Raw genomic sequence first — 23,641 nt, 5'->3', positions numbered from 1 at the left:
CCCAAACGTCCTGACCAGTCTTCTGGCCTCTAACCCGCCTCCTTCCACTAGGGCCATTCGTTCTTCCACCATCACTGGGTAAATCTGTTCTAAGCATCCACTGCATGCCAGACGCAGCTCTCGGCTCCGGGGAACCTTTCTTCTCGTGGAGTTTAGATTCTAGTAGGGGAAAAGGACAACACACAGATCACAGAGGAAATATCAGGGCAATTGAAATGGATGGCTGGTAGAGGGGCCAGGGTGGCTACCTTAGTTTGGGGGGTCAGAGGAGGCCTCAATGGGAAAGCCAAATGATGGGAGCCAGCCATGTGAAGATCACGGGAAGAACATTCCAGGCAAAGGGAATAACAAGAACAAAGTCCAAGGGAGAGAGCAAGCCTGGCGTGTTGGAGGAGCTGGGTGGGGCGCTGTGGCCGAGCAGAGTAAGGGAGGGCACGGGGGCCAGGCCATGTGGGGTTTGAAGCAGGTGAGCTGACAGGCTTGGGTTTATGTTTTCAAGACCCCCCTGGCTGCCATGTGGAAAATAATGTCTCCCGTCGCAGGGAGACCTCCTGGACGCTCTTGCATCAGTGTGAGCAAGAGATGATGGTAGCTCCGATGAGCCTGGGAATGATGAATCCCAAGAGACACAGTTTGGGGATGTTTGGAGGTAGGTAGAGGCAAGGGTCCTGCTGATGATTTGAACAGGGAGGATGAGAAAGAGATTGGTGGGTCATGCCTAGATTTGGGGCTTGAAAAACTGGAGGGACAGTGGACCATTTCCTGAGATGGAGGATCTTGAAGAAGAAGCAATTCTGGGAGATAGGGGAATCTAGAGTTTGGTTTTGGTTATGTTATGGTTGATAGACTTGTTACAGTTGCCAAGTGTACAGCTGGGTTTGAAAGTCTACAGGCCAAGGAGAGGTCCAGAATGGAGACAAAATGTAGGAGTCATCAGCTCACAGATGGAATTTCAAGTTATGGGTCTAAATGTGACAGCTCCATGAAAGAGTGTTAGATGGAGAGGAGAGTGGGCAGGCTCAGCCGTGGGCTCCCCAGTATTTGGATGTCAAGCAGAGAAGGAGCTGCCAAAGAGGCTGAGGGGAAGCAACCAGCAAGACACGAGGAAGACGGGGAGGATGTGATCCCAGGGAGACCAGGAGAAGAGGGCCTTTCAAGAAAAAGGACATGGCAGCTGTGTCACATGCCAGGTGGAGAGGTGGGGCAGAGCCTTCTAGGCAGAGGAAACTCCATCTAGGAAAACCCTAAGGCAAGAGGGAGCAACAGGAATTTGAAGACCCCAGAGAAGTGCCTGAAAACTCTGGCTAAGATGGTGCCACGCCTGTCTGAGCTCAGAGCCCCAGCCTTCCCCAGGTGGACAGGACAGGAAGGCCCATGAGCCCCTCAGACTCCTGTGGCCCAGGAGATCTCGTGCCTCCCCCACCTCCGCCTCCTCATGCTGCAAGAGGAAAGGACCCCGGCCCTGACTTTCCTGCCTTCCTCTGGTGTCGGCCCAGGAAACCATTGGTAGGTCTGCAGGCCCCAGGAAGACAGTTTCCCCATCCCCAGGATCAGGAGGACATCTCATACCTGCTCTGAGTCCCAGGAACAAACTCCCTCCTTGTTGCTCCCCATGGGGGTGCAGAGGCTGGAGGCAAGCCCCAGAGCAGGAACAAAGTGTGACTCACTCCCAAACGGTGTGTGGATGTCAGACCCCGCGGAGACAGCTCTCAGCCCCTGACCACTGGTTGGTGCTAGAAGGCAAGAATCTTGCAGATGGGCAGGGATACCACCTGGCAGGCCTGGTTGGGCAATTACACCCTAGGTCCTAAATCAGTTATGTCGGACTCCCATTATCCTACCACATCATTTGGGTGTGGATCAGCTGTGCTCCAGAAGGCATAGCCTTGAAGAAAGGCCTCTTAGCAAAGCTGGGACCCCAGAGAGACCAGCAGGCCTGGGGATACAGCCAGTCCAGGCCAACATTATACTGGCTTCCTTGGCCTTTCCTAGGATCTGGCCTCCAGAACCCACCTCCCTGGAAAAGAATAGAGATGCTAATCTGTTTATCCAGTGGTAAGGAGCAACGGTCCTGAGGCTGCGAGACTCAGAACGTCATCAGCAAGAACAGGCCAGGGGTGGAGTGGGAGCTGGTGTGGCTTCCAGGGGGAAGCCGGTTCCTGGAGGTCCCAGAGCAGGGTGACAGGAGACACTTGTCACCCAGTCCAGTTCCAAGCAGGGCTGAGAAGGCAAAACAGCCTCTGGCTGGGGCTGAGAGCAAGGCCTCTCCTTTTAAGAGCTCCTAAAAATACGCACGTTTCTGATTCCTTCCGAGCAGCCCAGCGACTTTGTCCCCACCTCTGTGACAACAGGACATTCAAAATAGTCTGATAGGCTGAAGACCAATTTCCTCCGCTGCAGCAACCTGCTGAAATCTTGCACTTGTGAACTCGAAGTCCTTTGTTTGAGGGAAAAAAAGTGACAGGCAGATGTTCTATGCTTAATAAGAATAATAGGACACATTCTGAAAAGTCAGTGGCAGGGTGGAAATAGTCGATATGCCGGAAGCAAACTTAGAATCTTTGAGAGTTAGAACTTGAAGGAAACTCAGTTGTCACCCAGTCCAACCTCCTCCTCCTCCTGGAAGAATCTGGGCCCCAGAAGGGCCAGAGTGACTTGCCCCAAACCATGCTGGGTCAGGACAGAAGCTCCTCCTGACTCCTCATTGAGCGTGCTTTTGTCCTCCTTTCATCTACTTCCCCCTCTGCATCACACAGCCGGACTCACCGAAGCTCAGGAAGCCAGGATACAAGAGCGGGTGAGAAAGGAGCTGGCCCGAAGCCCCGGGTGATGTGTGGCCTGCGGTTTCTTTGCTAGGCCCGTGTTTGCCTCGGGTGTTGTGGCTGAGTGAGCTGATGCTCCTTCCCAGAATTCACACTGATGAAAGAGGGGACAGCCATCTGACTCCCAGCCTGTGCTCATAGCCCCTCGTCCCGAAAGGCCAGGTCTGACATTAGCAGATGGGGAACTCTCCCAAGTGTCCTTTTTCCTGCCCAAGTCCGAGATGTGCTTGGATGTGAGCGGGCAACTCTGCCCCGGCCCTCACCCCGTTCAGTGGCACCCACGTTTGGAAGAGCTGGTGATGTCTTGTGTCACTTCAGTGGCACCAAGCTGCATCCATCAGTCTTGAGACACAGGAGAGCGGGCAGACCACGGAGCCACCGTGATTGTCTCTCTCTGCAAAACTTGCCTCTTGGCACCGAGCTGCCCACCCAGGGGTTACGGCAGCTGACAGCTGAGTGTGCACCGCCTGCCAGCCTCCATCCATGAGTGGACTGACTCATTCAAACTTCCCAGCAACCTACGAGTCCACCATTCTACAGATGAGGGCACTCGGACACAACAGTGAGCTGGTGTTGCAGAGAGACTCATACGCGGGTGGTCTGAACGCATCTACCTGCGCATGACCTCCCCACAAGGGGAGTCTTCCTCTGAGCCTCTTCTCCCTACAACTGTGCTGCTTCTGACCTGGCATCCAGAGCTAAAAGCATCCCTTGTCCTTGCTTCATCCCTTCCCCATGGTCCTCTCCCCACAAGCCAAGCAGTTTGCAAATTAGGACCATCAACCGCATAGGGCTTCCTCCTCTTGGCCGCTTCCCTCTCTAAGGACTTCATCATCTCGTACCTGGGCCGGGGCCTCCCAATTGGCTGCCAGTTTCTTTCCCTTCCTTTCCATGCTGTGTACGTATCACTGATGCATTCAGAAAGGATTGACGGAGCACCCACCACGTGCCAGGCGTTGTGCAAAAGGCTGTCCTCGGGAGAGAGACAAGAAAACGGCAGTTATAGCCCAGTGCAGTGAGATCCATGAGAGGGCAAGGCACAGGGCCGTGGGAGCCTGTTGGGTGGGGAGTAGTCATCTGTTCCTTGGGAAAGTCAGGATAAACTAACTCTCCAGCACAGGATACAGCCCTTTATAAGAGGACCTCAGCTTGTCTTTCTCAACTCATCATTGGAGCATAATGCTCCACCCTCCACTCTGCTGAAATACTCAGATTTCCATGTTGTGTCTCCCCTCTGGGCCTTCATACATGCTGTTCTCACTGATCCCCCAGGTCTTTCCCCTGTGATCAGTTTAGAGAACTACTGCTCTATTGAAAATTTCTGCTCTAAAATTTCCGCTGTAATATCTGACTTCCCACCTCCTCCCATTCCCCCACATGCAGGGTGCCTTCTTTTTGTTTGGCATTCCCATCACACTGTAAATTCTCCCATTAGCAATTCCCTCTTTGGAATCATTTATTCACTAACTGGTAATGGAGTCCCCATTAGGTGCCAGGCACTGGGCCAAGTGCTGGAATCAAAACAAACAAACAGAAACAGATGGGGTCGCTGCGCTCACCCAGCTTACCATCTAGCGGAGGAAAAAATCAGACCTGACCACCAAGCCTTCCCACAAACCAGAGTTTGGGGAGCTTGTAATGGGGGGAAACAACTTCTCAGGGAGGCCTGTAAGGGATTTCTTGAAGAAATGACCCTTGAGCTGAGATCCGAAAGAGCAGAAGTTAACTCCATGAAGAGGGGAGGCAAGAATATTCCAGGCAGACGGAACAGCGTGCACAGAAAGCTCTGTGATGGGAGGGAGTCTCATGAGTATAAACGAGCACATGAAGGCCGGTGAGGTGGAGAGGGAGGTGGGGATCAGACCACTCAGGCTGGGTGGGTGCTCAGGCGCAGTACCGTGTTGGCCAGGCTGAGGAGTGCTGGCTTTCTCCCCAAGGAGAAGGAAGGCATTGAGGGTTTGGGAGGCAGTGACATGACCAGGTTTGCATTTTGACAAGGGCTCTTGGCTGCTGTGTGGAGAATGGATTGAAGGAGGGCCAGAGCAGATGAGGGTAGACAGTTAATCCTCCAGGCTAGAGATGATGCTGGACTTGGCAGTTCTGGAGAGAAGGGAGAAGAGTCCAAAGACATTTAAGATGTGGCATCAATAGGACTTGTAGATGGATTAGATATGGGGGCTCTGTGTCATTCATCCTCGAGAGGACTGGTTACAAGGCAGGCCTGAGTTTGAAGGGCCTTTGGGACATCATGTGAAAAGTCAATAGCAAGCAAGTGGTTGTAGGCTCCAGAGCTCAGAGAAGCATATAGGCAGAAGAGAGAAGACTGTGACATGTCTGCATGGAGGGGGCATTGGACAAAATGGGTCAAGGGGTGTGGATGAAATTGACAAGGGTGAGAATATAGCCGAGTTGTGAGGCCAAAGGATTTTGTCTTAATTATCATTATGCCCAAAGGCCAGGAATACAGTAGGTGCTCAATAAATGTTTCTTCAAGGGATGGACGGATGGATGGATGGATGGATGGATGGATCAATGAATGGGAGTGGATGGACAGACAGAAGGATGGATGAGTGGATGGGTGGACGGAAGGATGGATGGATGGACACATGGGCAGCCAGTGGTGTCTTTGTGACCATTGCCCTTCCTGCTGACTGACTTCAATTTAAGCTGAAGCATGTTTAATGTCCTTCCTGTTGTCTGAACCAGGCTGGGGAGGGTGTCCAGAATTGACCAGGCACCATCACCCCCTGTCTGGTCTCCCTGTCACTGGACAAGCTTCAGCCAGATGACCCAACACAAGAACTCAGAAGCTTGACCACAAGGTCCTTTACTAAGCATACCCTGGGGTTGCCTTCAGATCTTTTAAGGGGCCACCTGGTGAGGACAGAGAACTCTCCCCTCGGCTTGCTGGAGCTGGAAAAGGAAGGGAAAAATCAAGTCTCTCCCCTGAGCTGCTCAGACCCATCCACTCTCCAGGCCTGAGAGAGGAAGGGGACTTCCCAGCTAGGTCCCTGGCAAGTCATTGCATGGTGTGTCACAGTCCTGGGGCCTGGAGGAGTCTCTCACCTGATCCTCTGTGACTCCCCCATTGTCTGACCCAGTCTGCCTTAGCCCAGTGAATGAATGAATGAATGAACGAATGAGTAGGTGGGTAGCAGAGTCAGGGGCCATGAAAACTTGCCTATCCACACCCACCCCCTTGGAATCCCACTGCAGCAAAGTGCACTGGTATGACTGTGACAGACATACCAGCCAGGCCCTATGCCAAGGGCTTCATGTTCATGGTCCTGTTGAAACCTCACAACACCCATCTCCTTTGGCACTTGTGGCCTCAGGTTGTCATTCTAAGGTAGGCACTTCACCCCTTGACCGGTCATAAAACACTATGGAAGAAACAGCCTTGATAGAAAGCAGCCTGTCTACCTGCCCATCAGTCACTGGTACCTGCTGAGCCTCACCCACATGAGGGGCACTCTGCTGGACCCAGGGCTTTACATGCCAACTGGGCATGCCCCCACCTCTGGGAGCTCACAGCCCAGGATATGAGGAAAACTGGACAACACAGTTGGTATGATGAGTGCTCCCTGGGGGTAGGTTCTGAGTGCTAGGGGAGCATGTGAGAGGGATGGGAGGAGTCCGTCTGTGCCCCCATCAGGAAGAGAATGCACTTGATCCTATATGAAAACTATAATGTTTGTTCATAGGAGTGCTTTTCGTATGTAGGAAGAAAGTATGAGAGTTAGCCAACTGCAAAGACCATGCTTAGGCTCCATAATTCACTAAACAGGCTCACAGAACCCACAAAAGATGTTATACTCACAGTTACAGTTTTTTACATCCAAAGAATATGGATTAAAATCAGTCAAGGGAAGAAGTGCACAGGGCAGAGACCAGGAGCGCACCAGACACCAGCTTCTGCTCTCTTCTCCCTATGGAGTCATGGACAGCGTTACTTTCCTGGCATCAATGTGCAATGATGCTCATGGAGTATTTCCAGTCAGGGAAGCTCCCTCAAGCTTCAGTGTCTATAGTTTTTATTGGGGCTCCATCATGGGAGCATGAGTGATTACCCACCTAGTGACCTGTATCCATCCTCTCCAGAGTGGGCTGACACATGTGACCAAACCCCTGCACCCTAAGTCACATTGTTGGTCCTTCTAGTGTGACCAGCCCCCACCCTACAACTATCCCATGTGGCCAGCCCTTACCTTAAATCATATCACTGGACTATCCAGTGACCCAAGGTGGCCAGGCAGACAGAGACACTCCCATCAAGCATGATATTCCAAGGGCTTAGAGGTCACCTCCCAGAAGGCGAGGACAAAGGCCAGACCTCTCTTTGGGCAAAGTTAAGTTCTTCACTGCACAGAACTGCCCCCTCCCCTCCTCTGCCCCCACCAGCCTCCCCTGCTCTTGCCTCAGCAGACCCATTTCTTTTTGCTGTCCTTGTTGAGAGAGGAAATGGTGAGTGTCCAATGTTTTTGTTGTTGTTGTTGCTGTTGTTTTTAAAGTGTTGCCCTTACACAGATCTTGTGTAGTCCTCAGCAATTCTTTGGGGCAGAAGAACACATTTTATTATGAAAAATGGTTTGGGTGAATACTTTGTCTTCTGCAGAGATTATTGTGCAAAGCTCAGGATTCCCTGGGCAGAGATGTAAAATTAACTATATTACAGATCAGTCCACCTAAATGTGAAATTAAATGAGAAATTCTAGGAGCCTTTGACGGCTAGGGTTATTATTCTAACATATTATTTCTATTACCTCTTTAAATTACTCACCTGTGCTATGGCCCATAGTGCTCTGTAAGCAAACCTGCACCCCATCTCCATCCCGCACACGGCACCCCTGGCTCCCGCAATGTTCTTTTCTCACTAGAGTCTCCTCCTGATGGCTCCATTTGCTGCCGCAGGGCTCTGAGCAGCTCCATCGAGATGCCCGGCTTCCTCCTCCCGCCCTCTCGTCCCCCTCTCCCTCTCCGGGGCTGGGGCTGGGAGCCTGGAGGAAGCCCCAGAACCAGCACCCCCTCTTCCAGCAGTACTCCTCCTCCTTCCCCTGACACTGATGGGAATGGACGCGACCTTGCAAACGGTGACCAGCGGGGTGCAGATGGGGATTTCAGAGCCGGGGTGGGGCCTGAGCAAAGACCATTCCTACTCGATAATCCACCTTTCAGAGAAAAGAGAGACATAGACAGCATTCAGCCATCTTCTAAGATGTTAACAATCCAGTGTGATTCTTAAGACATAAAAAATGCATCAGTGCTCTAATTTTATAAGCTCAGTGATGCTTCTTATGACATCAGAAGACCTGGCCTGGGTCACCCGGGAACAGCTAAAGCCAGTTGAAGCTCCAGTGTGTAGCTGTGAGCAGGGCTTGCACGGAGGCGCTATGGAGCGAACCCAGAAATGCCGCAGACGTGGCTCCTCGAGGTTGGGCCTGATGCATTCGAAGCCCCCAGTGCTCTGGAGCTTGGAAATGGCTGATGCATTTATTGCTCGTCTTTACCCCCGTCCCTGGAAAAGCAGCAGGAAAGAAGAAGCTCTGAGCAGAGTGCAGACATGCAGCAGAAAGTCTGAACCTCTAGGTCCCCTGATTGCACTTAAAGACGTCATTCCTCCCCCTGGCATCCTCGGTTTTGATTCCCAGTGAGAAAGTGAGTGGGTGCTCATTTTATATTTGATGAAAGGCCCTGGCATGACTCCAAGTTACTTGAAAGCAAGTTAAAGCCAGGAGGATGGTGGGGTCGGGCCGTGTTTCTTGTGACGGGCATCCTAGGGGATTCCACTTTGAAGTGGATGGTGCTTCTCAGGCCCCTGGACCAGCCAAGCAAGAATTCACTGGTCCCAAAGAAGTCGGTGAGCTGCTGGCCTGGGTTGGGTCGTGGCTGCACAGCGAGGGGCCACCCTAGAAACGTGCCCGGAGTGTCAAAGAGAGACCAGCTCGGGGTGGGGGTACATGTGTGTGGGTAACACATCTGTGCTTTTCACTAGCCACTTTTTTATTTTTTTCAGTGATGGTGTTTAGCACCTAAAGCATCTCAAACTCTCCCTGAGCTAAATGTCAGCCCTGCTCCTCGAGGGCAGGAGATAGTCGTAATTGAAAATGCAACTGCCTCGAATTGGGCCTTCCCTTTCGATCACTCTCTCTACTTCTCTGTAACTCGGACCACGATTTGATGGGAGAGCATGCCTCCTCCCCTCGCGACCTCGGTGTTTATTCTTTGTAGGTAGTAGCTAGTTGCTTACCTAAAAAGAGAACTTTCCAGCTCTTGTTTTCCCCGGCGCATGAGCTTCAGGTTTTGGTTGGCAGCAACTGTCAGGACGGTGATTTCAGAGTGGTTTTCAGTGTAAATATCCAGGTCTTTGACTCCGTTGTCACCTATGAGACAATGCAGTCATTTCTCTTAGATCAGAGTCCCACATTAAAAAAAAAAAAAAAAAGAATGTTATCTATTTCATAAGAAAGCACATCATGGCAGTTTTAAGAAGTACATTTTGTGGGTACCTTTCGGGGAAACACGTCCATTCTCAACTGACTCCATCAGGCCGTAAGGTGCACGGCAGCCTATTTGAAGGTTCATTGGGTTTTCCTGCCTCCTAGAGAAGCCAACAGCAGCCCAGTGGGCGCCTGGGATGCTCTCTCAGACCCCGAAGACTGGAACTTCCTAAGATCCTCTCCAGAAGGATCTAGAAGGGTTGGGCTCTGGTTTGGTAAGAGTGGCCTTGAAAAGGGAGCCATAGAGGAGGCCCCAAGTTCTGCACATGAAGGTCTATGAGCCCTCAGCTAGGTAAAGAGATGCACGGAAGTGTGGGGAGCCGTGCTTGGAAGAAAGAGCTTGTATTAATCCACTCGGGCCGCCATAACAAGATACCACAGACTGGCCGGCTGAAACAACAGAAATTGGTCTTCTCACAGTTCTGGAGGCTGAAAGTCCGAGATCAGGTGTAAGCCGGTTTGGTTTCTTCTGACGGCTCCCTCCTTGGCCTGTAGATGGCCACCTTCTCGCTGTGTCCTCATATGGTCTTCCCTCTGTGTGTGCACATCCCTGCTGTCTCTCTCTGTGCCCAATTTCCTCTTCTTATAAGGACACCAGTCAGACTGGACTAGCACCCATGCCAATAGCCTCATTTTAACTGAGTCACCTCTTTAAAGACCCTGTCTCCAAATACAGCCACACTCTGAGGTACTGGGGGCTAGGGCTTCAACCTGTGAAATTGAGGAGGACACAATTCAGCCCATAACAGAGCTAGTCTCCAAAAATGGGAAGTCCTGCATGAATGGGATTTCATCACTGTCATGAAGGCTTTTCCAAGTCCCCAGACCTGCCGCCTGAGACTCCATGGGGGGCCTCAAGACTCAGACACCCACACCAGGGGCTTCCACTGGAGTTTTGCTGGCTTGCGCCTGAATTTTGTGGCTATCTTGGCCAAAGTGTGGACTAATTACCTTTCCCTATTGTTTAGCCAAGACAAGGTGCTAACGCCTTTTGGGCACCAGGCTATGAGCTTCACAAATGTCTCTCTGAGTCCTTAAGATGACCCTGGACTGCAGCCGCTATTACCATCCCCATTTTACAGATGAGCACACAAGGTCTAGAGAATGGAGCCTTTCCTAGGTCTCAGAGCTGGAGAACAGCAGAGCCCAGACCCTTCTGACTCCAGAGCAGAGCACTCACCACTTGGATACTCTGCCTTCTAGGGGTTTTAGCTTCTGATTCAAATAAAACCCAGGCACAGACTGGCCTGAATGGCCCAGATTAAAGGCCAGACATGACCCTATCTCTTTGAGTATGTCTGTGGTGTGCCACTCAGACCCCCAGTACCAAAAGGTGGCTGTTGCGTTGACAGGCATGGCTTCAGGAAGGGTGCCCAAGGGAGAAAGGGGCAGCGGTCCTGCCAGCCAAGCCTGTCCTTTGTTCAGGGAGGACCCTGACCCCCTGTCCTTGACTCCTCATTTCACCTGGTTGTGCCTGTCCCTGAAGCTGTGCTTCTCTGGCTCCCTTGTTCTCTAGCTCTATTCTCCCAAACAGAGCAGCAGCTAGGAGCTGCGGTTCTGGAGTGTGGGAGATCGGGGGGCTCTGCTACTCACTAGTGCACAGTCCAGGGCAAGTTAACCTGCTGTGGCTCAGTTTCCTCCTCAGTAAAACCACAATAATGGTAGCACCCACTGCACAGGCTTGGTGTGAAGATGAAAGAAATTAACATGTGTAAAGAATGTAGTTGGTGCTCAGTGAATGTTATCTTGATGATGATAATGATGGCAGCTCCCACGCCAAGAGGAAGAATGAGGTCTCTCCCCTCCCCAGTGGCATCTGCTTATTGGACTCCCATCACTCTTCCGACTTATGGAGGCTGCACCACCTTTTCCATGAGGACCATTTGGCCCAGAGACCTGGAACAGATGGGACCTTTGGTGAAGTGGAAGGTGGTGTGGGCTCAGGCTGGTCTGGGTGGGACCCATGAGTTAAACTGACATGTGCTAAGGGGTCTGGGTCCTCTTGTGTCAGTTCCTCCTGAATGACTATGAAATAGGATTCAATTAGAGGCACCTCTCCTCCAGCTGCATGTGACTGCTGGCTGTGCCTAAAGCATGCAGGCCAGCTCCCTCACAGAGCAACCAGGTGCTTGGGGAAGGCAGCTCATTTTAGCACAGGAAGTAAACTGTGGCGGGAAAGAATCTGCCACCCCAAAAGATCCCGGGGAACATCACAAAGACAGTAGAACCCAAAGGGATCATGACATTCCTGGCACTAGTCCCCCGGCCCTCCCTGTACGCTCGCCAGGCCCTGGGCTGCCCACTTTACATTCATTATCCAATGTCATCCTCTCCATGTTTCCAGGAGATGTTTCCATCCCCATTTTACTGACAAGGAACCTGAATTTCAGAGGGGTCAGGTGACTTGTCCTGTGTCACACAGTTAGGGATTCAAACTCGGGGCCGTCAGACACTACAGCCCATTGAATGCATTATCACCATGCATTACCACTTCCTGGATGTATTGTGGATTATCCGACTTTTGACACTCAGTGCCCCGAAAACAGAGCATGTCTCTGCACGTCTCCCACTCTAGCAGAGAGACTGGCCGTGTATTTTATCATCTGGCTTGCATATAATACTCGGGGAAGGGCAAGGAGGGACTGGATGGACCGGTATGAGCCGCTAGGGAGAAGGAGCTGAAGGTGTTTTCACCCCGCTTCTTTGGATTCTCCTTCTGCATTATGTTCCTTAAGACAGATGCCCAAGTTCTCAGGTTGATGGCTAATGCATCTCTTCCTTCCTCCAGATTAGAGAGACAGCCTTCCCAGGCTGTACCAATAACGGTAGTATGGCTTGCCCTGGTAGCAAATGCCTTTTTTCCCCACCACCCCCTACGCCACCATCCCCTACAGTTATCTACTATTGTGTAACAAACCAGCCCAGAGCATAGTGACTCCAAAGAGCAAGCGTGTATTAGTTCTCTTGATGCTGCATTGGCTGGGTTGGCTGGGCTGTTCCGCTGCTGGTTCTGTCTGGGCTCACTCATGCACCTGCATTCATGGGACTGGTCATTTCCAATCCAGAGTCCCGGCAGCCAAAGCACTGGGGCGCCTGCTGTGACAGGTCATGCTGGAAATGCACCAGAACCACATCAACACAGCCTTAGGCCTCATTTTGCAAAGGAGGAAACTGAGGCACAGGAAGAGAAAGGAGCTTGCCACACGGGTAGTTAGTGGTGGAGCTGGAGCCAGAGCCCAGGCTGCTGACTCCAGGCCTGGGAGCTTCCCCTAACAGCTCCTCCCTCATCTGGAAGACCCAGGGGCCTGGTGAGGGCAATGCAGCTCAGCTGGAGGTGTCTGAGGCTCTCTGCAAAGCTCACCTTCACCCCTGAATCAGCCAACCTTTGTGATGGAGAACCCCAACACATCAGGGAGTTCTCCAAGGGGAACTGTAAGTTAGACGCTGTTCTCTCCAGCATCCCTAGCTGTGAAGGAAGCAACCACAGCAAGTAGGAATTTGATGGGCTCACCCCTGGGTTTTCACAACCCTTCAGAAACACAGTTAGAGACAGCCCCTCTTCTGACCTCCTTCTGCCCAGGGGTCATCAACATGCGACTCAGGGCCTCCCCTGTGTCCGTCTTGACTCATCACTGTGCAGTCACCTGGCAGGACTTGTCTACCCAGATTCTCCACCCCCACGGATCCCACGTGGGGCTGGACACTGGGGGCTCGGGGAGCAAGGTGGGGCTGACTGACTTCCAGGATTGGCTGTCAGGCCATCCTGACCTTGGCCTTCCTTTTCCTATCTTTCAGTTCTCTTTTCTAAAGTTAACCCATTGATTCTTTTTTATACCTCTTCATTCTTTGTCTCTTCTTATTGTGTGTGTTTTAGAACTTTACTGAGATACAATTAATATACCATGCATTTCACTCACTTAAAGTGTACAATTCAAAGTCTGTTAGTATATTCACAGGGTTGTGCAGTCGTCACCACAGTCTAACTTTAGAACATTTTCATCCTCCCAAAAGAAACCCCGTACCCCTTAACAATCCTGTCCCATTGCCCCCAGCCCTCTTCCCCTCAGCCCAAGGCAACATTAATCTACTTTCAATCTCCATAAATTTGCCCATTCTTGACATTTCATTTAAAAAGAATCATATCTGTGGTCTTTTGTGACTGGCTTCTTTCACTTAGCATAATGTCTTCAAGGTTCATCCCTGTTGTAGCATCTGTCAGTGCTCCATTCCTTTTTATTGCCAAATAAATGTCCATATGTATGGACTTATGTTTTCATTTTTCTTGGGTATATACAGAGAAGTGGAATTGTGGGGTTATATGGTAACTTTATGATTAATCTTTTGAGGAACTGCCATGCTGTTTTCCAAAGTAGCTGCCTTATTTCACATTCCCACCAGCAGGGTACGAGGGTTTCAATTTCTCCACATCTTCATCGACACTTGTTATTATCTGTCTTTTCAATTATAGCCTTCCTAGTGGATGTGGTGTCTCATTGTGGTTTTGATTTGCATTTCCCCAATGACTAATGACATTGAGCATCTCTTCATGTGCTCATTGGCCACTTGTATATCTTCTTTGGAGAAATGTCCATTCAGATCCTTTGTCCATTTTTTTAAAAAAATGGGTTTTCTTTTTACTTTTGAGCTCCAAGGATTCTTTTTATATTCTAGATACAAGTACCTTATCAGATATATGATTTGTAAATATGTTCTCTCATTCTATGAATTGTCTTTTTCACTTTCTTGATGGTACCCTTTGAAGCACAAAAATTTTAAATTTTGATGAAATCCAGTTTACTTATTTCTTTCGTTGGTTGCTTGTGCTTTTGATGTCATATCTAAGAAACTGTTCCCAAATCCAAGGATATGAAGATTTATCTCTGTGTTTTCTAAGAGTTTTTTAGTTTTGGCTCTTACATTTAGGTCTTTGATCCATTTTGAGTTAGCTTTTATATATGGTGTGAGGTAGGGGTCCCACTTCATTCTTTTGCGTGAGGACATCCTGCTGTCCCAGCACCATTTGTTGAAAAGACTCTTCTTTCTCTACTGAATTGCTGTCACCCTTACCTGAGGTTTTTTAGAATATTTTTTTATTTCTTAGTTTCTTAAAGGTACACTGAATATGCATCTTGCACTTATTTTTAAATTGTCACTTAGTTTGAGAAGAATCTTATTTGATTTTTTTAAATTGGGAGTTGATAAATGCAGAAACATATTTGATTTCTTATGAGATAGGAGAGGTGAGATTATGCTGCAGCAACAAACACCCCAACCTCAGTGGTTTATTTCTCACTCCTGCTACAAGTCCCATGCTGGCTGGTGGAGAGAGCTCTACTCATCACACTCACTCAGGGACCTGGCCCGAGATGTAGAGTGTACATCTTTCACAGTTGCCGGGGAGGGGGGGGTGGGCGGGAAGAACGTGGTAGGCAGATCACTGGCTCTTACAGTTTCTATCTGTAGTTATGCATGCCACTTTTACTCACATTTTATTGGCCAAAGAGGGTTCAGACCCGTGCAAAGTACTCTAAAGAATGACAACCAGAAATATTTGGTGTATAATATTAATGACCATTATTTCCCTGGATAGTATTGAATGAAATCACCTGATTTGGACTTTCTTTTGTGCAGATCGAAGCTCAAATAATCACTGTAAGAAAACCCCTTTGTAGAAATTTCCAGACTGCTTTCTTAAACAAATGGTATCTAAATGATGTAGGAGTTTTTGGGTACTTGAAGAACCATCATAGTGGAGTGGAATGAACACAGGCTCAGAACTTGAAACCCAGATCTGCTGCTCACCATCTGTGTGCCTTTGGGCAAGTTATCTGACTTCTTGAAGCTTTGTTTTCTCCTCTATACAACATCCAACTTGCAGGAGAAACAGCAGCAGCGTATGTGAGGGTGTAGCGTGACAGCAGGCAGGTAACAGGCGTCCGATAAGCAGTGGTTCCGCTCTTCCTCACCTGTAGCAGGATGCACCCCACAGGTTCATCATGAGACCCTCCGCAGAGCTTAGGGCCGGGATAAGGACTTACCATATCTGCTTTAAGGGGCAAAAAGTGCTCTTGGTCTGGGTGATGCCAAGTGGACTCATCATCTAACAAAGTTTTCTTTTTCACTATTTTTAAAAATGACCCAGGTATACTCAAAGCCCCATAAAACACCAGTGTCATAATTTGCTTGAAGCACTTGCTGCCTTACCCTGTCATTTCCTAACCTGGAAGAAAGGACATGAATCCCCACAAGGAATGACAACCTGTGGGCACTCCGTTCCAGCATGCCAGCAGAGCTCTGAGCTTGCTTCAGAAGCATCCAGCTTGCCCCACCCCAGCTCCATCTGACTTTCCATGCATGGGCCCAAGGAGGGCACTTGCTCTTGTGGCCCCCATCCTGAGATAGAGGTGTGGGGGGGAATCAGAGTGGCAGATCTTCCAGGAGAGGAATGGGCTCAGCCGCAGCACAGTAAGGGGACTTTCCTACAGTAGAAATGTCACCTCAGGCTGCCTGAAATGAGAGTCCCAGGCTGCCGAGCCCAGCTCTGTCACCAGGGCACAGTCAAGGGGCTGAAGCATCCCTGAGCCTATCTTCCTCATGTGCCAGGTGGACACGGGGCCATTGGAGGAAGGGTGAAGGATCATGGGTTCCCAGGAGGCCCTCCTCGGGTGGCTGGGATGTCCAGGGCTGAACCCAGGGCTGAACCTCTGCCTTTTTAAAACAAATCCAAGAAAAAGAACTTCCCCACCCCCACCTGAAAGAAAAGACTGGAGGCTCCTTCTCTTTGCTGGGGTCCGGGTGCCTGAACCTGCCTCCCAGTTTTCCTGAGTTCCCTGCCACTGCAGAGAATGAAGGCGGGTGCTGCTCCTCGTGATCCCACGTTCCCGTTGGTTTCTGTTGCTTACAATCCATTCAGAGCAATCCAACTATTAGCTGAGCGCCCACAGCGTGCCTGGATTGTGCAAGATGCCAGGATAAGTAGGACTTCGTTCCTGTTCTCAAGGAAAGTAGAGCTTTCTCGGTCTTAGCTGGTAACAAGTAACTTTTTTAAACACTTTTTATTGGCATACAATATACATACGGAAAAGTGTGTATATCATAAGTATGTGAAACTCAGCTTACAAACTAAACTGAGTTTTCACAAACTAAAACCAGTGCCCAGGTCAAGAATAGGACATGACCAGAAACCCAGAAGTTCCCCTTTCCAGTCACTACCCACCACCCCAAGACTCCCTGACTTCTAGTAGCAACAAGAGCTAACACGTATGGAGCGAACCTTACATGCCAGGCACTGGTACACACACTTTACATTGATTGGCTCATTTCATTCTCACCCAGAGATATGAAGGCACAGAGAGCCGGCACACAGCTAGCAAGTGTGAGAATCTGACTTTGAACACAGGCAGTCCGTCTCAAGAGCTGTTGTATTTGCCTACTTCCCATTATGTTGCCTCCTTTGGAAACAAATAGCACCTACTCACTGTGGGCTGCAATACGGATGCATAACAGTGCTCTGGGGTCAGCTATGCTGAGCGCTCAGGAAAAGGAATAGCCGGTGGGAGGTTCCAGCTAGACCTTGAGGAACAGATAGGAGTGCCTCTAGCAGATAAAGGGAGAAGGTGCATAAGAAGAGTTGGGAGGCACAGTGGTCCTCTGTGGTCAGAGTGGGGTAGAGGCAGATGGCAATATGCAGGGCTTGTGGGAGCAGGATTGTGAATGTGTTGGAGTGTTCCGACTTTGCCAGGGCAGGCGAGGGACTTGCTGAAGTGTGGAATCAGTCAGCCCCCAAGAATGAGACCATACACGACCTGCTTGCTTTCCTGCCTCAGAGGTGGAGCACAGGATGGGACCCAGCCTCGCCAGGGATGTCCTTGGCTTGGCCCCTAACCAACAATTCATTTTTGGTTGTACAAAGCTCAAGGGCTGGGTAAAATACTGTGGTTGTTTTCGTGCGTATTTGGGCAGGGTCAAAAAAGAGACTCCGCCTCCATCTTTTGAGACTGTTTTTAACCCAGACGGCAGAAAGGAGACGTAACCAATTTTAAAGATAATCGACTGTAGGGAAAAAGAGAAGATGGCCTCATCACAACTCTGAGTGGGCCAAGCACTTTCTGTGTGCAAGGCCGTGGGTGGGAGGTGGGGGGGGCCGATGAGGAACAGCAGAACTGCAAACGTTATAGCGAAAGGAGAAGGGGTCGTGGTGTGGTGTCCGCTTGGGATGCCCTGCTTGGACACGGTTAGCCTTGACGGAGAGGGGTGGCCTGGGCTTGGGCAGGAGGCGAGAAGCAAGAGGATATTATGCAGAAGTATCCAAGTGAGAAGGCCAAAGCCAGAACTTTTGGACACTCGGGTTAGACCGGAGGAGTGGGCGGAGGCCCCGGACTCCAGCTAAGGGGGTCCGGCCCTGCGCAGCTGGAATGGGAACCTTGGACGCTCCTCAGCTCCCGGGGGAGCCGCCATTCACTGTCACTGCCCAGACAGGCTCAGCCCCGCCCTGGCCGACACCCCGGGCCCTCCACTCGGGCCCCGGGACCCACCCAGTGCCCTCGCGGCCTCCTGGGCGCCGCCCGGGCTCCTCGGCCGTCGGCCGGCTCGCCGCGCTCCTCCTTCCCGCCAGCCTTCCGCGCTCCCCCGCTCGCGGTGCAGCGCAGCGCAGCGCCGGCTCCTCCTGCGGCTGCATTGCAGACGCCGCCGCCGCAGGGCGCGCCGGGGCCGCGCCGGGAGCCCGAGCCGGGTACGCCGGGCCCTGGGTGCGGGGCTCCCGGGCGGACCCGACGGCGCCGCGGGGCCGGGAGTCGGCGGGCTGGGCGCGGGGCGACTCCGCGGGCCGGGAACCCAGAGCCCGAGCGCCCCCGCCGCGCGACGCGGGCCCCCGAGGCCGCCTCCTGGTGCCGTGGGCCCGGGGGAGCGGGCGCGGCCGTCGGGCTCGGAGCCGCCCCTCCCCTCGAGCGGACCGCTCTCAGCAACCCCCGGCGGGCCTCCCCGAGTCTGGGCGGGGAGCAGGGCGGAGGCGTCGCGAGGGGCCGCGGGCCGCCCGCGCCTCTCGCGTGCAGGCGCTCGGAGCCGCGGGGCCGCGCTCCGCCCGCACCCTCCGGGCCCGGCCCGCCGCCGTCCAGCGCGGCGCCGAGCGGCTCGGGCGCAGTTCCGGCGCAGTCCCCGTGCCGAGCGGCTCCGCGCCCCACACCTGCCTCTGCCCGGCTCCGGGTGACGTGGCGCTCTCCGGTTGGCCCGCGCGGGCCGGAGGGCGGGGCCGAGGCCGGTGAGCTCACCGCCGCGCCCCGCCATTGGCCCGGGCGGCGCACTCGGGGCTGTGGCGGGGAGACAGCGGTACCCGGAGCCCGAGTCGGTCCAGCTGCGGCGAGTGGAGCTGAGCGGGTCGGGCAGGGCTGGGCTGGCGGGGCTGGGCCGGGCGGGGCCGCGCGGGAGGAGGAGGAGGAAGACAGGCGGCTCGCGCCAGCCGGACCGAGCGGTGGCCGTGCTCACCGAGTCCGAGTGAGTGTGCGTGTGGTCGAGGGGAGAGTGGGCCGGGCGCGTGCGGGGCGAGGGCGGCGGCCGGCGGGGGCGCGCGGGGCGGCCGGGGCGCGCGGGGGCGGGGCCGGGGACGGGCGCGCGCCGCGGCCCGGGCGTGGGGAGCACGCGTGCTCGCGGCGGGGGCGGGAGTGTGTTGGAGGAGTGGGTGCGAGGACGCGCGCTTGTGGAGGGGTGAGGGGAGGAGTGTGGGGGCGCGCGTGTTTACGCGGGGGGAGCGTGTTTTGGCGCGTGAGTGTGCGTGGGCACCGGTGTGTTTACGGGGCAAGTGTGCGGGAGAGAGTGTTTGGATGAGCGTGAGGCGCGTGTGGATGGAGCGCGGGTGCGGGCGTGCGCGTGTCTCAGGAGCGGTGTGCGAACACGCGTGTTTACGAAGTGGGGAGAGAGAGGGTGCGCGCGTGCTGATGGAAAGAGCGAAGGGACTGTGTGTGTTTTAACGCGTGAGTGTGGGGGGGGGCCGGCGTGTGTTTATGGAGCGAGCGTGAGAGAGTGTGTCTGGGCGAGGAAGCGTGTTGGGGAGGGGGTGTGCGATCGCGCGTGTTTATGGAGCGAGTGAGGAGCGAGGCTGAGCGCGCGCGCGTGTTTATGCTAGGGAGTGAGGGCGGGAGTGGGTGTGAGAACACGCGTGTGTGCGCCAGGGAGTGGGAGTGTTTGGGTGAGAGACGGTCGGGGGGCACGCGGGCGGGAGTGGCCGCGTCGGGCGGGCGCGGGGGTGGCCGGGCGCGAGCGGTGCGGGCGCCGGTGGGGCCGCGGGCTGCTTTTTGTCGACGAGGCGCAGCTCGGCGGCGGGCTTTTTGGATCCAGCGCTCCCTCCCGCGGCGGGGCGCGGGGAGAGCGGCCGGGACACGTGCCCCCTCGGCGGGGTGTGGGGAGAGGGGCCGCTGGGACAGGTGCCCCCTTGGCGAGCTCGGGGAGAACGGCCAGGATGGGTGCCCCTTTGACGGGGCGGGGAGAAGTGCCCCCCTTGGCGGGGCTCGGGGAGAGGGGCCGGGACACGAACCCCCTCGGTGGGGCACGGGGAGAGGGGCCACTGGGACAGGTGCCGCCTTGGCGGGCTCGGGGAGAACGCCCATGACGGGTGCCCTTTTGGCGGGACGCGCGGAGAGGAGCTGGGACAGGAGCCCCTTTAGCAGGGCGCGGGAGAGGGGCCGCTGGGACAAGTGTTCCCTCGGTGGGGCGCAGAGGGAGGGGCCGCTGGGACTGGTGCCCCTTCGGCGGGCTCGGGGAGAACGGGCAGGACGGGTGCCCCCTGGAAGGAGAGAAGGACCGAGACAGGTGCCCCTTTGGCGGCACGCAGGGAGAGGGGCCGCTGGGAGAGGTGCCCCCCTGGGCGGGTCGTGGGGAGAGGGGCTGGGACAGGTGTTCCCTCGGCGGGGAGAGGGACAGAGACAGGTGCCCCCTCGGCGGGGCGCGGGGAGGAGGGGCCAGAAGGGCCCGGACAAGTGCCCCCTGGGCAGGGAGAGAGGCCGGGACAGCCCAGCGCTCGGCGGGCCGGCCGGGGCGCCTGTGCGGGACGAGGCGGTTGGAGGCCGCCTTTCCTAGCAGGCCAATGGAGTGAATGAACGTTTTATTAATCTGTGCGTAGAACGCGGCAGAGAAAGTTTGAATTCCGAGACTAAAGGTTTGGAAGAACTTCCTGAGAGTTTGCTTACCTGCACACCGTGGACAGGACAGGAGCATTGAGCCTTGCTTCCACCAGGCTCAGATGGGCTGGAATAGACGCTTTGTGTGGCCGCCTTGCATTTGTAGGATCTCTCGTGATTTGGTTTCCTAGGTTTTGCCCGGCATCAAAGGCAGCCGTGATGGTGTTCAAATGTTTGAGACTTTTTCAGTCTCCGTAGTTTTCTGCAGACATCAAAAGAAATTTCTGAAACTATAATACTCTTGCAAATTATCTTCTTAATCAATTACTTCATCAGGGAATGATGGCAATTTTAAAGTCTATTTTATATTTTGTCTACCCTTGCTTAATATGATTTCTGCTGGTTAACCTCAAGTATCTGATTAGCAAAGCAGATTCAGTAAACGTGAGAAGTGCTCTTGATTCCAGAAGCACCTCGTGTATTTGTTTGGTTGAATGCATTACATTTCTCTGACCAATGAGGCCAAAACCTGAAATTTTAAAATTGTGCTCCCAACAAGTTTTGTCATATATAGTGAAATGGCTGGTTTTTCTCTTTGTGCCTAAAGAAATTGTTCAGAGAGTTTCCTTACAGAATGTGTCATATAGAGAAACTATTGCCTGGAAACCTGATAAAGAGAAGTACATTAAGCAGTGGCACTTTTCATGGTGTGTGTTTATAGGAAAATATTTGTTTTAAGACCAGAATTAGATGATAGTAAATAAGCTTATGTTTCTCTTTTTCTTTATATTAGATTTAGGGACTAATAATGTTTAATGTTCTAGAAAATAGCATTTACTTACAGGATATGCACTTCCCAAATAAGTTTTTGCTTCGTAGTGAAAACAAACAGAGGACTGCTGCGAATTCCTAAGGGGCCCTGATTTGGTCATCCTGATTAATTATATTCCGAGTAATCGGAGTGGAAACACACTATTTAATGCAGTGCTTAATAGCAACATTGTATTATTTAAGGATTCTTATCAACTCTTCTGCTTTTGTGATAAACACACAGTTACAGTGTGATTTTCTTTAGTCCTCTGTTTGGGACTCTGCTGGGCCTTCCTGTCTATGGCAGCAGCTGTCACTGCTGCAGTATATTCATCTTGGGCTGTTGTAGAGAATGTGGATAACAGGTGGAACTGAGATTTTTTGACTTCATAGGAGAAAGATGCTGAGGTTAAAGAATTAGTCATTAGAACTGACAGCGCAAGTTTCCTGAGTGAAGCTCTTCCTGATGAGTAAGATTCAAGGGTTCGGCTCAAGATCACGTGTCTTCTCACTGTGCAGAAAATGTACATTTTGGGGATCTAGAGTTCCCTTTGGGAACAGTCAAGACTTTTTCTGATGTTTTGGTTATTGCTGTTGTGAACTTCTGAAGTTGCAGAGCTGTGCTTGTAGTCTGCTTTTTAAAAAATGTTTAAGGAAAAATTGTTCATACATTTATTTAAAACACAACTTTAGGTATCGCCCAGAAAGGTCAATGAAGACCATTTTGTTAAATGTGGCACACCTCTTTAGTGGTGCAGTGGTTTTCTGGACATGCTGTATTCATTCCGAGCAGCGTACGCTTCCCCACCCCTTCTCTCAGCTGTTTTTGTGTGCCTGCTGTGTCTTCCCACATTTAAAGGGCTTTGCTTTCTCTGACTTAAAGTGGTTTAGTCTTTGTATTCCATCGATCTTTTCAAAAGGAGACTCTCTGAGTGGTGCCAAGTCTTCATTATTAAATATCAACCATGGCGTCCTGTCACAGTATATAAGCCGAATATTTGGGAGTTTATTTCAGTTATATATTCCATTGCCAAAAAGCTTTTGGCATCCCCACGTGATGTAGTTTAATCATGTACACCTCACCTTTTTCAAAAAAAGTGACTTAAGGGAGCCTGCAGAGACACGTATCACACAATGAAACAAGATAAAAATAGATGAAACGAAGGATTAGACAAAAGGAAAGTGAGGGTCTGGGGAAGTGAAATGGGAGTACTAATGAAGTTAGTAAACGGCGTTCGTTCCATAAAGTCTTGCATACTTTCTAGAGGCAAGCCACACACCGCAGTCTAGGCTTTCTGGCGGTTGTAGAATAAGCAATTGACAGTTAGTTTTGTCTTTGTTACACTTTACATGCCATGAATTTTCCTATATTCTGTGTAAGGTCTGACAGCCGTCAATTAATTTTAAGAGATGAAGGGAGAAGTCTAGATGAGATGAGTTGAATCACATTAAAGACTACATGTTAACATGAGTCACGTCTAACATGCAGGAAGTGCTTAAGAGCCTGCTGGCTGTCGTCAGCTTATATCACGAGGTTATTGGCGCTCATGGTCATGAAGATAATCAGCGATGGTCTTATCCTCTTCCTGAATGGATTGCCCTGAAGTCAAATGACCAACTTTTCTTTCCTCTTCTCTGATGTGCCTAGATTTGGTTTAATAGGAGGCAGGCAGAGAGGAGATGCTTTTACTCTCAAGAGATAGTTACTCTGCACCCCCTAAGCAGCATAGCACAGTGGCCCATTGCACCTGTGATAGGATACTTTGTAAATAGTGGCTTTTGTTTTTTTAATGTTGGGGGTGGGTAGATAATGCCAGTAGGACCTTGGTTGATGATTCATTTCAGTGAAGTTCATGTACTAACTGAAATTTTAGTTTCAAAAGTATCATGGTACCTATAATTTGCTTTATTTTATATTGTCTTGTAAGCATAGAAAATACATCATAACTTTAGACATATGACATGTGGAGAGATCTGTCAACACATTTTCAAGCACCTACTCTATGTCGCTTGTTAAGCAGATTATAACTAATAATTAAACATTAATTTAAGGAAGGTATAGAAGAAACTTAACCAAAGTAAATGTTTATAGGAGTTAAGCTGCTGAGCTAAACTTATGTAACAGTTTTGTAGCGTGGAAAGTGATGGCAAATAATGTAAATAAGTTTCTCCAAATATATTAAATTAACATTTATCAACTACCAAAATTAACCTGTTAGTCTCTCTCTGTCTGTGTGTTTTTTTCATCTTTCTTCTTCCAGCTGACTTTCCCCACCCTCCGAATCTGATCCCACACTCTTAGGCAGCCTTCCCAACCCCGGCAGCCGTCAGCGCCAGCCCTGTACTGTGGTCAGGGTGGTCTGCTAGCCGTGCCCCACGCTCGGTTCTGAGTTCTACCTCCTTA

At 51.7% G+C, this 23,641-nt stretch overlaps 1 protein-coding gene across 32 annotated transcripts in view; it reads left to right on the top strand.

Annotated features, from left to right (window-relative positions):
* CAMTA1 (calmodulin binding transcription activator 1) overlaps window positions 1-23,641 on the top strand; it is an 854,855-nt gene that overhangs the window by 783,082 nt on the left and 48,132 nt on the right. For 4 of the 32 annotated variants that reach the window (XM_070511190.1, XM_070511191.1, XM_070511187.1 and 1 more), the window contains exon 1: window positions 18,621-18,808. The exons of 25 other annotated variants lie outside the window; for them this stretch is intronic. The gene's annotated coding sequence lies outside the window, so the exon portion shown is untranslated. Of the gene's footprint in view, window positions 1-17,906; window positions 18,051-18,611; window positions 18,809-23,641 lie in introns of those variants that run through there. 3 more of the 32 variants (XM_070511192.1, XM_070511186.1, XM_070511189.1) reach the window with 3 other exon arrangements.

The sequence above is a fragment of the Equus asinus genome, chromosome 5, assembly GCF_041296235.1.
Source record: "Equus asinus isolate D_3611 breed Donkey chromosome 5, EquAss-T2T_v2, whole genome shotgun sequence".
NCBI classification, from domain to species: domain Eukaryota; kingdom Metazoa; phylum Chordata; class Mammalia; order Perissodactyla; family Equidae; genus Equus; species Equus asinus.
Note: the sequence above shows the minus strand (reverse complement) of the source record. Positions and strands in the feature narration are given on the sequence as shown.